At 41.1% G+C, this 16,898-nt stretch overlaps 1 long non-coding RNA gene across 2 annotated transcripts in view; it reads right to left on the bottom strand.

Moving 5' to 3' along the window:
* Nucleotides 1-16,898, bottom strand: part of LOC115838693 (uncharacterized) — a 615,736-nt gene that overhangs the window by 520,349 nt on the left and 78,489 nt on the right. For both annotated transcript variants that reach the window (XR_009564271.1, XR_011377532.1), the window contains exon 3: nt 16,524-16,674. This is a non-coding gene — a long non-coding RNA (uncharacterized lncRNA). The remainder of the gene's footprint in view (nt 1-16,523; nt 16,675-16,898) is intronic.

Raw genomic sequence — 16,898 nt, 5'->3', positions numbered from 1 at the left:
TCTGGCATACATAGAGCTTGATTCTCCTTATACTTCCATGAACCCCTTGCACTTAGGTTGGAGGAGCGGTCACCCCTACCCAGCTGAAACGCTGGCCTCAGATCTTGGCAGGGGAGTGGGAGAAGTAGCATTCCAGAATAAACTCCGAGAACAGAGTGAGACAAATCCCAGGGACACTACAAGAAGAAAGGGACCTTTACCACCTTACTATGGGACAGTGATCCAGAGATGACTCACCAGGTTCAAAACTCTATAAGGGGGTTATCAAGGAATGATTCTTCACACCCACCCCTCTGTGCATAGAAGCAGAGAGGCGATAACTATGTCTTACCTTAATTTTTCAACTAACTATAAAATAAATGAATTACCCAATTCATTGACTTGAACTTCTCCATTTTGTCTTTCGAATACTCAACTTTGAATATAATCTTGGCTGGAAGAGGCCACCTGATCTTTGCTCTCACAAAAGACTTTCTGAAAAAGGGAACACGGTTGACTTTCACTTAAATGTTTTGTCTCGCGAGTGCATTAAGTCACTGATGCCAGGCTAAAGTTGATTTCATATCCAAAAATAACCAGTTTGGCCCATAACTCCTGACAAGAGCTGGCACAAATTGAGCATGCTACCATCCTTCAGAACTGAAGTCTTTGGGCAAACGTGTAAGTGAGTGAAAAAGTTCAGCAGAGAAAGTTGGTAACTTCATTTTTAATGTGCTTATTAGGGCTGAGACTAGTGTTGCTGGATTTTAGAGACATTTGGAATAAGAATGGAAGTTTGGTGTTCTTTGGTCACAAGAACACACTGTGACTTAAATATAGAAGCAGATTACTTATTATTTTTGCCAAAGAAAAGTGTTTTGATGATTTTAGGTCTTTGGTCTATTTATTTTACAAATGGATAGGTCTTGCAGAATCCTATTCTGAACCACAATCCTCACTAACAAAAGCTACAACCTAAATGTAGTTTTTCTGCCTGTGATGAGTAGATGCAGGATTGGGGAGGCCCTAGGCTTCAGCTTGATTTGTATCCATCCCTAAACAAGTATTATACTCTGAAAGCAACCACATTATGGGGACTATAGCATTGCAGTGCACAGAGTAATGTTTTTCCTGGTAGATGTCTATTGTTATTTAATTCAGGGAAGTATATATGAGGTTGTAATAAAAAAGGATGATGTTTAGTGGTTAAATTTCTGATTTTCTTATAATCATACCCTTCTATCTCTATGACCACTTCTTTGTAGGTTCGCCTTACCCAGTGGTGCTGCTCTACACAATTCAACTCCTGAACCTTCTATTACTTTCCTTCACTATCCCCCACCCACTTGGCAGACCCCTCCACTCACATCTTAACTACCACAACTTTATCAATAGTTCCCAATCTTATGACTGCAATCCTTTTCTCTCTCTTTTTTAAATTCAGATCCTACTGCTTACTTTTCACTTGGATAACCCATCATGCCCCCAGCACTGCCTATCAAGCCAGCATCACCACCCCCATTTTCTATACTATCCCTTAACTGTATCACCAGGCTGTAAAACTCTCTTTCCAAAACCTTGACTGCTGATTTATTTTTCTCATTTTTTCATCCACATCCTGTCAGTCAAGTCCTGGTAAGTCCTCTTTCATAGTGTTCTCTCTCCACTGACATCTCCATTGTCCAATCCACCAGGATCTCTCTCTTGGATGACTGCAGTAGGCTCTTACCAGTTTCCCTGAGTGTCCATCCCCCATCTATTCTCCACACAGCAGCAAGAGTATCCATTTCAAAATGCAAAACTGAACATGTCACCTCCAGGTTAAAATATTCCAATGTTTTCTTACTGTTCTTGAAATAAAAACAAAGGATCCAATGCTATCTGCCCCTGCCTTTCTTTTCAGTCTCATGTCAGCACTCTCTACTTTCTTGCCATAGACTAACCCTACTAATCACATTTCACCATTTTGGATGCATGTTCCCTGCCACCACAGGGCCTTTGCACATGCTGTTCCCATTGTCTAGAATGCTCTTCTCCCTTTCCTCACCTCCCTTTGCAGTTCACTCCTCTTCAGCCTCGGTTCAAAAAAAAATCTATTTTATTCAGAGAAAACGTTCCTGATTTCTAGTGGCCCAAACTAGATCAGATTCCACCCTGCTATACATTCCCATATCATCTTATACTTTTCCTTCAGAGCATTATTATAGCTCGTAATTAATCTTTGTGTGATTATTTGATGAATGTCTGACTCTCTCACTGGTCTATAAACTCCAGAATGGCAAGAGTCGTGCCTATTTGGCTCACTATTAAATCTCTGGCATGCAGCACATTGCCTTACACTTACTAAAAGCTCAGAGAACATTTGTGGAATTAATGAAAGAAGGTCTTCCATGTTTCCCATTTCCTTTGTCTTCCCATTGCCACCACCACTGTTCAGACCCTTTTTGACCTCATGTTTAGGTGACCAAAATATTATATGGGTCTCGTATCTCCAACTTCTCTTCTTTCAAATTTAATCTGTATATCCTCAGATCAATCTCTCAAAACATTGCTTTCATTGTGGCTCTTCTCTGGTTTAAAATTATTCAAAGCTTAAAATGGAAAACCCTTACCCTAAACCTCTCATCTCTCCATGATTAGTCTTTTTTCATCTCTCCAGGTTTCTATCTGACTTCTTGACTAAACTCTCCAACTCAGTTCCACTGATACAGACATTCATGGCTGTCCCCATACTACTGTGCAGGTTGTGCACTGAACGACCCCTGAAATTCTGTCTATATCACAGTCTATGTGAATGATACCCCTGGAGTTATGAACAGCATAAATATGTGGCAAAACATGTCAGCCCCATGAACATCTCCTTACATTTCTGCTCTCTTACCTCCCACCTTTGATAAAATATTTGCTTTGTCTGGAATACCCTCCCTTGTTCTCCACCAATCAAACTCTAACCCATCTCCATAGTCCTATCTTCCTTCTGTACCCAGTTACAATGATCTGCACTCCTGAATTCCTATAACACATCTTACCCAGGCAATTCCCTTGATATATACTATAATCTATATATTGGTTTTTAAATTTCTTTAGTGTGATGTAGTAGAAAGAACACTGGAATTAGAGTCAGAAGATGTGCCAAGGTCTACTTCAACAACAGCAAGGGCACTTCAGACAACACAAATGAGTGATCTCAGACAAATAGCTTAATGTCCAGAGCCACAATTTACCGTCTGAAAAGTGGGAATAACAGTACCCCACAGGTTGTTGTGAGTGTACTTGAAGGGTCTAATCCCACAGGCTTTTGAAAAGAGAATGATTTGCCTGAAGGCACTTTGCAAACAATGAAGTACTATACAAAGTGTTTGCTGTTAGCTGGTAATTATCTTCCAAACAGACTAGAAACTCCTTGCCAGAAAGTGGCTGTGTGTCTTACTCCTGGGTGTCCCTCAGAGTGCCTAGTAGTGTGTCCTCCACGTGATAAGTAGTCAATAAACATTTGCCGTAAAAGAATGAAGTCAGCCTGGCAGCTGCAGGCAACAGATGATGGTGTCCCACATCTCTGCTGCTCACGGCTTCTGTCAAGTCTGCCATTGCTGTGCTCAGCCCCTCCCTTCCTGCTGCACCCACCCCGCAGCTGCACATCCCAGCCTCCCCCAGCAGCAAATTCTCAAGGCAAAGCCATGAATCTAGGGGCTGTGCAATATGGAGCCTGTGACTTGTGGGTGCTTTTCACTTTTTCCACTTTCAGGACAAAGAATGGGAGAAATGATAGAAATTCTGCTGCAACATGTTAGGCACCAAGGGAATTAGTACAGAGTTGTTTCAGGAAGTCATTCAATTCTCTGTGAGTTTTCATGTGAATGGGGTAGAATCACACTTCAGTCTAATCAATAGAGTTCTTACATAATCACTTAAGAGTCTATATCTCCATCAAGAAAGTAGGGCTAAGGGCTGAGGATGGGGATGGATAGGCCATCTAAACATACAAAAAAAAATTTTTTCCTAGAATCAGAATTGCAAGAGATCTTTGATGTCATTTAGATTGAATTCCAATCAAATACAATAATGTCTAATATATCTTGTGGCCTCTACTGAAACATTTCCACCGACAGGAAACCCACTGTCTAGGAAGACAGCCCATTGAGAGACCAACTATAATTTCCCCTTTACAGCACTTTAATCCAAACCCTGATTTCACAGATTATGAAATTGAGGCCTGCAGCAGAAGAGACTTGACATCATACAGTAACTTAGAGGCAGAGCTCAAACAGGCTTCTGTCATCCCTCAGCCCATAAAAAAGTTAAAATACTTCTGTGCCCCACCCTATCCCTTTTTATTCCTACTCTTTGCTCCTGGTTCTGTCTCCAGAGCCACAGGGATTCTATCTAATTCCTTTTCCACATGACAACCCTTCAAATTTTTCAAGAAAGCCTTAATTCAGCTTTTGAATCTTTCTCCAAAAGAAGAAGCCACGTTCTCTACCCCCATCTTTTCAATTTTTCTTCACTTGGCATGATTCTATACCCTGACCACCTTTAGCACTCACTCTCCCACAGGTTGAAGACACTTTTTTAATTAGAGACACCCAGCACTGAACAAAATCCCAGCAGTAAAGAGTACAGTGGGCCATGAGCTTCCCTTTATCTTGACACCTCATTTCTACCATGGTACAGAGAAATGGCTTTACCTTTTTAGCAACCAGATCACACCGCTGAACAAGTTATATTAGTTATTTACTGAGCACTTAATACATCCCAGGCACTGTTCTAAGTACTTTACATGTGTTTCATTCTTACAACAATTCTAACAATATTAGTTAGAACTAATATCACCATCTTCCTCTTCCAGGTAAGGAAAATAAAACACAGATTTTAAGAAACATACCCTAGATCATACTGCTGGTAAATGGCAGAGCCAGGACTCTCACCCAGACTGATGGCTCCAAAGCCTGCAGTCTTAACTTAATGCCACAAATGACTTAATGAAAAATAAACCTGTGAATGAAAAGTTGTGAATTCTGCTCTTTGCTGTGAAGGGAGATCTTTCACAACCTGTAAAATGGAGTGTTTTGCTTTATTCTGCATCCATCTCTATTAAATTTCAGATTGTGAGTTTGGGTTTCTCCTTTTTTAAGCTTCCATTCTGTAATTCGAGATATTAGGTAGTTTTCCTCAGGTTATGTTATCTTCAGATTTGATTATGTATATGCTTTCTAGCTTTTTATTTAAGCTGCTGGTAAAAGTGATGACTTAGCAAAGGGCCTAGTAATATAAAAACTTAATTGGTAGCAAAAAAAATCTAAGGGTTTACCCTTCTTTGTTCTTGCTTAGCCACTTAGAAAGCTGTATAACTATAGCTAGTTTCTGGCCCACATTTCTTCATTTTTGTCAAAAGGATATGACAACAAAATTTAACAAACACTGTATAAAAATCAGGATATACTAAGACAACAGAATTTCCCAAACCTCTCTGCCTAAGTATACCTTTCAAAAATGGAAGTAAAGCTAGTATGGTCTGATTTGTTCTTTGTGAATCCATGTTACCTCTAAATCATCACAGCTTTTGGTAAATTACTCAAAAATCATCTCTTTAATGATATGTTTTAGAAATGGTAGCTGAAGTTGTCATCAAGCTTACTGACCAATAATGTCCAGTATTTACCTTTTGTTCTTTTTGGGGTTTAGTGGAACTAATTACAGCTTTCTCACTCCACATCCATCCTTAGAAGCCCAATAAAAGTTTCCAACAGTGCCACCTCAAACAAATATGCACATTCTTTTAGTATCATGTGCAGCTGGTCATCTGAACCTAGGAACTGAAACATATTTCCACAGCTTCAGACTCTCATATCCAATTTCCTCCTTGATATTTTAATCTGGACATCTACGAGGCATCTTCAGTTTAATATGTCTCCAATGGAGCTTCTAGTCACCCCATTCTAAAACCCGCTCCTCCCACAATCTTCCTCATCTCAATAAATGGCTAGGCCACACATCTTAGAGTCGTCCCTGATTCTTCTCCTTCTCTCACATGCTATAGGTAATCCATTAGCAAATCTTTTGGGCTTTGCCTTCAAAGTTTTCCGGAATCCAACCACTTCTCAACACCTCTACTGCTACACTCTAGTCCAAGCCACCTTCAACTCTCTTCTGGAGTATTACATTAGCTTCCTAATTGATATCTCTACTCCACCCTTATTCCATGTAGAAGTTGCTAATAGCTCAATCAGGCCCTCTGGAATCCTTTTTATCAGTTTGGTTGGTGAGCCCTTCCCTCAGCTGCTGTGGGCGCATCAGGGAGAATTGCACTTGGGCAATGGAAGCTACCACACCTGGAAGTGCCTGGAATTTACACTGTCCATACCTTTCCCCAGAGTTTTTACTCAATAACCAGGGTGAAGGTAAAAAGCCTCTCTCCCTTGTCTCAAGTGGGAAAAATTCTAAGGTGATATTTATGCTCCACAGCTCCCCATGGGATTAGGCTGAAGCTACTATGCAGAACCCAAAATCACATTCTTGCCATTCTCCTTCCTTTCTAGCCCGCTCCCTCACCCCCTACCAATTTCTCTGGAAATCACATGCACATCCCCATCTCAGGCTCTGCTTCTAGGAAACTCAGGCTAACACAGTTCCATTATAGCGGACAGAGTGGTCCTGTTAAAATGTTTACGTCATTCCTTTGCTCAAAACCCTCCATTGGGGCTTCCCTGGTGGTGCAGTGGTTGAGGGTCCACCTGCTGATGCAGGGGACATGTGTTCGTGCCCCGGTCTGGGAAGATCCCACATGCTGCAGAAAGGCTGGGCCCGTGAGCCATGGCTGCTGAGCCTGCACGTCCGGGGCCTGTGCTCCGCAACGGGAGAGGCCACAGCAGTGAGAGGCTCGCGTACCGCAAAAAAAAAAATAAATAAAATAAATAAAACCCTCCATTGGCTTTGCATTTCACCAAGGGAAAAAAAATTCCAAAGTCTTTACCATGGCCTCAAAGACTCTAAATGAGCTTCCCCAGCTAACTTTCTGAATTTAAGTTCTTTCACTGCCCCCTTATCCATTCCACTCCACTCTCACTTGTCTCCTTGATATTCCTCCAAATGCTCTGCAATCTCCTATATCAAGGCCTTTGTACCTATGTTTCCTCCACGAAAAAAGCTCTTCCCCCAGATATCTACTAGGCTTGCTTACTCTTTTCAAGTCTGTGTTCAAATGTCACTTATTACAGAGGCCTTCTCTAACTACCCTATTTTAAAACAGCACACATATCCCACCTCCTGTCACTTCCTTTGTTATCTGTCTCCTCCTATGAGAATGTAAGTTCCCTGAGAATGGGGATCAGTGCTTAGTACACTCTTATATTCCCAGCACTGAAACAGTGTCCGGCATATTTCAGGCAATAAATAAATTTGTTGAATTAAAGTAGACTATCTTTTGACTTTCTGCACACAAACCACACAAACACACATACATATCCAACAACTATCTTTGATTTCAAAGCCCTATTAACACTCTGGTTTCTATTTTTTATACCTTGGAGACCACTACCTGTGATGGCCACAACAGAAGTAAAATAGAAGTCGTGTTGTTACAGCTTTTCGCTGTAATCTATTAATGTTGTTCCACTAGGGAAAAAATGGATAATATGTGGAAGTCAAGAAACAATAGAGCTTTGCAATCCAGAAAGCTTGAGAATTGTACTGTTAGCTCAAATGGCTCATAGTCAAGTTGCTACACAGATAACTTCAAAATATGGAGCACAGTTGCTATCAGCAGTGAAAATTAAAGAAGTGAAATTTAAAGTTAAGAAAAACATGTAGCAAAGATCACTGATACTTAAAACCAAAGAAAGCCCAATAATTATTTAATCATATGAAGAGTGGCTATATTTCCCTTATTACTCATAGGAAGGGTTCTGTGGTAGGTTCTTGGAATGGACAAAAGTAACATAGAGGAATTTTTGGATTTGTTAGCACTGTGAGCTGTAAGTTGACCATGAAAATGAAATGGATATGTTTAAACTATAATTTTAAATGTATAATATTGACCCTGTGGCAGAAGCTGATGGTATGAGAGACACAGGTTGATCTATGAAGGAATGTCACACTTCACTTAGCTCAAACCATAACTCAAGTATCTATAAAAACACTCCTTACCCCACAGCTTAAGACAGCTCCCTCCGCTATCTCAGTACTCTTAATACTCTCTTGTTTTTACAAAAGATAAATCAATCAAAATGTCATAAGAAGTCGGTCTTCACTGTCCATGTATTAGCTAAGGGAACTGTGGGGAGGATTACAGCTTGTTCACAGTTAGTGGAGGGAGTGGTTGGTTCCAGGCTTCCTGCTACACCAAGCCCAGAGCCTCCACTCCCTTCTTCAGATTCGTGCTCAGCTTTCCAACCCTCTGGGACATGCTGGCTCTACCCTGAGGTCTTCTCACCACTTCTCTCCAGTGAGGTCTCCAGAAATTGTTCCCTCCTATGTCCCTCTGACATAATTGTCTATCCCTTGGTCTGCCCATTCAAACGTCTCCCCAGTGTGCCCCATGCTCTCTGCACCCAGGCTCAACAGCCGTCCCTGCCTACCCTCTGCTCTCTCAACTACCAGGTCCTTTGCTCTGTTTCCTTACTGATCCTAGCCGGGGGAACCTCTCTCTCTGACAGAGTCTTCACTGTCCCCAGAGGGAATCATTATTTATTTCCCAAAGGGGACCTCTTTTACCCTTTGACCTTCCCCCAAAAGCTCCTCTACAATCTGTTGCAGGGCTTTTCAAGGAGTAGTCTCAAACCCCCTGAGTCAAGATCTGAGTCTGGGCCAGAAATTCTCAGTTCATCGTATGTCATTTCTAATGAGCTTCCTAGGAGATTTTGTCGCACAGGTCAAGTTTAAGAACCACTGCATTCATCCACCACGAGAGAGCATCTCTATAAACCTCCCTCCTTCTCTTACAGAAGTCCACCACTCCCCATGGGCAGCATCGCAGGTAGAGAAGGTGTATGGTCAGGGCCTCTCAGAGGCCAGACCACTTCCAATTCCTGAGAATGGCAGTATTTTAGAAAAATTAAGAAATTCCAAAAGAGCATTCCAAAAATTGTGATATATTCTAAATGTTTACACTCAATAAATATATATAGTCCAATATAATTGTGCTACCTGCAGGTTTACAACTTACAAAATTTATCGTACCCAATAGCCAATGTGATCTGGTCATAGAATAGAGTTTAAAGTCATGTGTGATACCTTTTAAAAAGTATAATTAGATCAGTGTATGTCTGTGGCTATGCTAATCCCATTTGGAAATAACATCAAAAGTTTACATGTAAAAGTCTTCTTAAATGTGAGGCCTTGGCAATACGGCCCTCCTGATGCCTACTGTGACTGGCCCTATCTGTTATCACTTCAAAAGTGGCAAGAACCCCCTTCCCAGGATGCACGTATTCCGAGATTTGTTGTGCAGTTAAAGAAACAAAGATCACTCTCCAGGAAGATGGAGTACAGCCACCATGAAGTGGAATAAGAATAGCTGGGAGGGTCTGGGAACATTCGCAAGGTGAGTACTCCCCAAGCATGCTCTTTTGCTCAAGGCAAACACTGCAGATACTACTGACCTAGCCTGGGGAGAGAAAACTGCATCTGCTGAGCCAGATCGGTGCACTTGTCACTCTCTGTGATTGACAACCCTTTGTTACTCCCATTCTCTTCCCCACCTCAATCCTATAGCCAAGTCTTGATTGAAACTTCCAACCTGGTCTCCACTATGTTACAGGAAATTAAGGAAAGATGTGATGACTGTTTGGAGCAGGGTGACCCTACTGGTGGCCGTGGCAACAAGTAGTGAGATTCCCAAAGAGGAGGCGGGTAGCAAGGTCACGGGCCCCCTCACTGCGTCCAGTGACACCCTGGAGAACTGGGACTTGGTTTCAGGAAGGGAGCTGGTGGGGTTCATTCTAGTTGCATAAATTGAAATTTTCCTCCATGCTCACCTTGTTTTAATCATGAAAATCTGAATCTTTACAATCAGTGACACTCACTAGAGAAAAGGAGTTCCATAAGGAAGGGGGTTTATCCTCCTCCTTTGGGCCTCATTCCCACTTCACCCTGAGAAACCAGGATTGAAATTTACAATACTTGGCAGACACTTAAAGTTGGGGGTGTTCTGTTCATCCATTTTCTCCCCAGGGAAAAATAAAAATGCTTTCCACACCGGAAGCCTTTCTGCCTTCCTGCCACCGTACCAAAGTAAAGCAATATCTCCTTGGCAGCTTGTGCCAGGGTAAGAAAACAGTAAACCCCCGGGCAAATGCATCCAGCCGCCTGTCTGCCAGGAGAGGGGTCTGCAAACTTCCTCCTTCCTCCTCCAAACAGGCGATCTGGAGTTACAGTCTACCCATGGCTGTGTGGATTTATTTAGCTACAATGTTATCATCTCCATTGAGCCACAAGTAAGAGACAACTCTCTGCTTTTATTTTTAACCTGAAGAGATTATTTTTGAGTTAAGGCTTTAAGAATTCAGATCTATCAGGAAAGAACAGCTTGTGTAATGAACTTCCTGTTTTCATCATATTTGGACAGGGAGCCTCCTTGTTGCCTGTTATTATTACCCAGTTAATATGAACTGCCTGGAGTTTATTTTTAGCCGTGTTGACTCTATTGTAAGGACTGCATAACTGCTTTCAAAATGGGAAAATGTAATTACGGGATCTAACACTAAGTTGGGGATATTCTTGGGTCCTTTCACAAGGCAATGGCTTAAAAAATGAAAATAGACCATTTTAAGTGGCTAAAGAAAACACAGTTATTTGATCCAAAATAGCCCATTGATCCTTTTACAAACTAAACACTTTCTTCACAGAATAAAGTCTCGTTTCTGTTTAAGTGACCTAAACATATGAATTTATTTCCAAGTTCAGAGTAGGGGGAGGCGAGTGAGGAGGAGAATTGGTGGAGAATAGAGGCAGGAAGGGTGTAAGCACATTGACCAAAAGAGCAAAAGATTAAAACTGTGCCGAAAGTACCAAAACACCTAACCGGTTTCTCAGTTAAGGGCTGGGAATGCTCATCTCAGTGCATACCCGTCATTCTACTGTGTGCACCCAGTGCCTCATCCAGTGGCTCCACGGGCATGAAGGCGGTCAGCATTTGGCAGGCTGCACGGGATTATGCCCTCACACTTGGTGGCCTTGAGTTAGTCACTCACACAGGCCTCTGCCTCAGCGCCCACCTCCTCCATGACTCCAGATACTTGCCCACACGGTTATGCATTTGTTCCACAGAAATGAACTGAGCGCTCAAAATATACTAGACTCCAGGAATGAAGTGGGAAATAAGACACTGTCTTTGCTCTAAGTATGATAAGAGTATTGGTAGAGAGAACTCCAGGGGATTCCAGGAGCACAAAAAAGGAGATGCCTAACCTAGCCTGGATGAGAGGAGGAAAGCTTCCTGGAGGAGGTGATGTCTTGAGCTGAGTCCTGAGGTAAAAGCTGGGCTCATCCTGAAAAATGGCATCGTAAGCTGAAGAAGAAGCTGGGACAAAGGCCCAGATGTGAAAGAGATGGAGGAAAGGCCAGGTCGCCTGACTGAAGTGGAGAGTGTAAGGGGACATAAATAGAATGAAAGCTGCAGCGTTAGGTGGGGGCCCCGTAAACCACAGTAAAGCCTTTTAGCTGTATCCTGAGAGTAACAGGGACAAGTTACAGTAAAGTTCTAAGAGTAATAATATTTAATAAATATCATAGACATCAGTGTATGAATGGATAAACAAAATGTGGTATATACATACTGTGGAATATTATTAAGCCTGAAAAAGGACAAAAATGTTGACACATGCTACAACATGGGTGAAACTTGAGGAAATTATACTAAGTGAAATAAGCCAATCACAAAAGGACAAGTACTGTATGACTCTACTTATATGGGGTTTCTAGAGTAGTGAAATTCACAGAGACAGAAAGTAGAATGGTAGTTGCCAGGGCCTGGGGAAAGGGGAAGATGGACAATTAGTGTTTAATGGGTTTAGAACTTCAGTTTAGGGTGATGAAAAAGTTCCGGAAATGGATGGTGATGATGGTAACACAACAACATGAATGTACTTAATGTCACTGAACTGTACACTTAAAAATGGTTAAAATGGTAAATCTTGCGTTATGTGTATTTTACAATTTTTAGATTAAAAAATAGAAACATAACTGCAGTGGCTGGATTTTTATTGATATAGATAGATAGATAGATAGGTAGACAGATAGACAGAGATAAACAGAAAAGTAGAGGTAGGGAGACCATTTAAGAGTTTGTTTCAATAATCCAGTGAGAGATAAAGTGGCCTGAACTTAGGCTATGTGAATAAAGAGAAGAAAACAAAGTTCAGATTCATTTGGACATTAGACTAGGAAGACCTAATACTGATCGGAAGAGAGCACTTTGGGAAAAGTAGGGCTTAGGATAAAGTCCAGATTTCTAGCTGGGGAAACTGGGTGGATGGTGATGAAGCCAGTCACTAGGAACAATGAATGATTGGAAAAAAAGAACTGTTTAATTTCTCATGGAATAATTTAGAAAGTAGATGCAATCAAGTCATTTCAATAAGGAACAAAGGATATTTCTCTGTCCATGGGATAAAAGATATAAATAGAATGTAGTTAAACCTACAACTAAAATGCAAAATTTGCTTTGCAAACCCTCAGAAGAAAGAAAACATGATCACAAGGGATAGTGAGGCTCAAAGTAGAGTGAAGGTTGGAGAGAGACCAGAGTCCAGAGGCTGGAGATGGGGTCAGGGACAGCTGCAACATATATTGCTTGATGGTTTTTAAAATGCTTTATGTTTTGACTGAGTCATTTCACCTGCAGTGGAGCCATGAGAATGTCGTGCTTCACTCCTCAGTCATCATCTCCCAACCCTCCCCTGAATGTTCCCTCCATGTCAGTCTTCCAAACCCACTCACCATTTCCCTAACACACTATACCCTTAGACGCCTCCATAACTTCTCACAGGTTCATGCCTCTGTCTTGAACGCCCTTCTCCCTCCTCCTGGACCTGGCACATTTCAACTTATTCTTCAAGATTCATTTATTTTGAGTCTGTTAACAAACAACTTTCGACCTGTGTCGGATACTGGGTAGGGACAGAGATGATAAGACAAAGTCTCTGTCACTAAAGAGTACTGGCCAGGCAGAGAAGTAGACAGTAAACAGATAATTGCAATAAACAGGGCACTGCTGTAATCAGAAGCAGGTAACAAGTGCCACAGGAAGACAGCAGAGAGAAATACACTGCCTTGGGTTGGGGGTGTTGAGGGAGGATCACAAAAAACCTTTGCTAGTTCAAATGGCATTTGCCGCAGGAAGAATTTCCCAACTTCCCCGAGAAGTTAGCTGCTCTTTCCTCTCTGACCTCATGGAACTTTGTTTTTCCAATGCACAGTATTTAACACAGTGTACCATAATGTTAGATAGGTTCTCCTACTCACCTGTGAGCGCCTCAAGATTACAGTCCTTCACGGAACCCCTCACTGTTCAGCCCATAGTATGTGTTCAATAAATGTTCATTGGATGGGTGGATGAATGGATGGCTGGCTTAAGAGTGGTTATTAATCCTGTAATTTAACACCTTCTATGGCAAGGAACTCATTGAACCTCTGCTACTAGTTTTCTGTGAAGTCTATAGAAGTAAGAGACATGAATTAACAAGATTTTCTCACTGTTGGAAGTACTCTCTGAAAGCAGAAGACGTAACTGTCTTGGACATTCTTTACTTCTTCCAAACCTCTAAAATATCATTCAGATATTTCGGACTCTAATATGCATTCCTTTTTTTTTATTGGAGTATAATTGCTTTACAATGTTGTGCTAGTTTCTGCTGTAGAACAAAGTTAATCAGCTATATGTATACATATATACCCTCCCTCTTGAGCCTCCCTCCTACCCACCCTCATCCCATTCCTCTAGGTCATCACAGAGCACCGAGCTGAGCTCCCTGTGCTATACAGCAGCTTCCCACTAGCTATCTATTTTACACATGGTAGTGTATATATGTCAATGCTACTCTCTCAGTTCGTCCCCCCCACCCCTTCCCCTCCTGTGTCCACAAGTCCATTTTCTATGTCTGCATCTCTTTTCCTGTCCTGCAAATAGGTTCATCAGTACCATTTTTCGAATACATATTCTTAATACTCCAATACCACAACAGTTGACATCTTAGGTAGACTTTATACGCAGGCAGAATCAGCCATAGACAAAGATGAATTTTTGGTGAATTTTCTTTTCCTCATTTGACAACCTTCTTCCACTCCAGACCCTCAGAATTTCAAGGATTAAACTGGTCCTGTCAATTCAGCCACAATAAGGTGGTAGGCTGGTATGAACTCACCTTCCCAGTAGTGTTTGCATTTTGGATAAGGATGCCTTGGAAGCAAAATTATTCAACCAAAAAGTATTTTTCTGAGTACTTGTTATATACGAAATCTTGTACCAAGTGCATCAGGGAATACAAAGAGAATAAAAACATGTCCTGGTCCTCAAGAGGTTTATAGTTTAATTTGGGAGAAACTCATAGACCCATGAAATCTTAAAACACAATACAAGAAAAAATATTCATGATGGTGCATTGGTACATGGCATACTTTGGTCCCTAGGAAAAATACACAGAAACAAAAAGAAATGAACCTTAATCTAACCCTCCATCCAGTCCCCTCTACAATATCCTCAGCAGCTCTCCAGTCAAATACTTCCAGCAATAAGGCATCACTACTTCAGAAGAGAATCCATCCTGCTGCAGAAGAACACAGAAATTCTACTCATAAAAATGTGTCCATGTGTATAATCTTACATTGACCCGAAACCGGGCTTCCTATAACTTCTATCCATCTCAGAGAATGACAGGTAAAGTTCATTTGCTCTCCCTTTTCAAGGTAGCCCTTCCAGCATGTAAAGAAACACATCTACCCTAGGACCGCTCTTCTTCATGCTAAACATCTCCGTTTCCTTCAAAGGCTGCTTATCCAGTATGGTTTCCTGTGCTTGCCGTCTCAGTCATCCTCTTCAAAATATATTTAACTTGTTAGTGTCTCTCTTAAAATGTAGTACCACAAACATATTAAAAGTTAATAATATCATTAATAATATATTATTTCTACATATGTATATATAATATTTCTAGTAACTGTAATATTAATTTTGAGTTAATGTTTATATTATCAAACTACCTACTGGATATTACCACTTGGACCGTCTCAAACTTAATCTGTCCAAAACCAAACTCCTGATCTTCCTCCCACAGTCTTCCTCATCCAGTGTACGGCAAACTCCAGACTGCATTTCTTGAAGCTCTGGCTCAGACCAAAAACTCATCTCTCTTTCGTTAACTCCTTCTCTAATACTCAGCAACCCTAGTGGCTCTACTTTCAAAACAGAATCAGAATCTGACCACTTTTCCCCACTTTCACCACTATAACCTGAGTCCAAATGACCATCATCTCCCAGCTAGGTTTCCTGCTCCCACTGGTCCCACATCTCCCCATCGCAGTCTGTTCTCCAGAGTGCAACCAGATGATGCTCTTAACACATGTCAGACCATGTTGTTCCTCCACTCAAAACCCTCCAGTTGTTCCTCGTCTCATTTTTAAAGCCCTTTAAAACGGCCTGCATGCTCTGGCTCCCTCATTCCTCGATGGCCTCCCACCACTCTCCTCCCATCCTCCATTCCTGCCACATCTGTCGCCTCACTTTCCTCAAACACTCCAAGCACAACCTTGCTTTGGAGTTTCTGCACAAACTGTTCCCTCTGCATGGAAACTCTTCCTGGAGAGACATCACTCTCTCCTTCCGATCTATGCTCAGATGCCACCTGGTCACACTATTTAAAATAGCAAATTCCACCCTCACACCCAGAGCACCCTATCTCTCCCTTATCCTCTTGACTTTTCGTCACAGCACTTAATACCAACTGTTACACCATATATTTTTTATTTGTTTTACTGACTGTCTTCCCCCCTCCCCATTAGAATGCAAATTCTATAAAGGCAGGGAATTCTATCTGTTCTGTTAACTGATGTATCCTTGGGACCTAAAATGGCCCCTGGAACATATTAGACTCGCATGTTGAATGACTGAAAGAACGAATGAGTGAATGAATGAATATGTTCCAACTAGATAAACTGGGGTGAGATCTACAAAAACAATTCTACTCAATTGCCTACACTTTTCCTAATAAGATACCATAGTTTTACCCACCATCTTTTATTAATTTCTTCTTAGGATTTGGGCAAAGGTATTGGCTTAATTCAATTATGAACCTTATGTCATAATTTCCACAAATAGTAGAGCTGTAGATGCTATAATAAAATGGACCTCTTCAAGGCTTAAAAAAATCTATTAAGAACGTTCTCATCTAATTTTGAATTTTAATGATTAGTTACAACAATGAGTAATTAATTTTGATATTTATAGAAAATGAAATGCATTTTTTCCTTTCTGAAAATCTAGCACTTCAGGAACAGCAAATTCTTGGAGAAAAAAATTCTAATGAGATCATTAAAATTGATAGTGTTGTACTTACCTAAGCCGTAACAGGCACAACAACTGAATGGGCACCAAATAATATCCTCCTTCTTGTGCCTGACTCTGCTATCTGAGTTCACCACTTCCTCCAATCTGTACAAAACTGCCATTGGAGGAGTTCTAGGGATAAAGCATGAGCTTCCCGGTACCTAAGGCACAAAGACAAACACCTGGTTTCTAACTTGTGTTACAAGCAAAGCTAATGTTCTAAATCCAGAAGGAATGTTATCACTTAATTTTTTTAACAACAGATTTTAGGTAACATGAGGTACAACATCCTCAGCAATATTTGCAAGAAAAAAATGCAAAAGCATGTTCCAATAGATAATTCTTAAACTGAATCTCATAAAGGCGCAGAGCGTAACACTAGATT

The sequence above is a fragment of the Globicephala melas genome, chromosome 6 (genome assembly GCF_963455315.2).
Source record: "Globicephala melas chromosome 6, mGloMel1.2, whole genome shotgun sequence".
In the NCBI taxonomy this organism is placed as follows: Eukaryota; Metazoa; Chordata; class Mammalia; order Artiodactyla; family Delphinidae; genus Globicephala; species Globicephala melas.
This window is presented reverse-complemented; position numbering and strand designations above follow the sequence as displayed.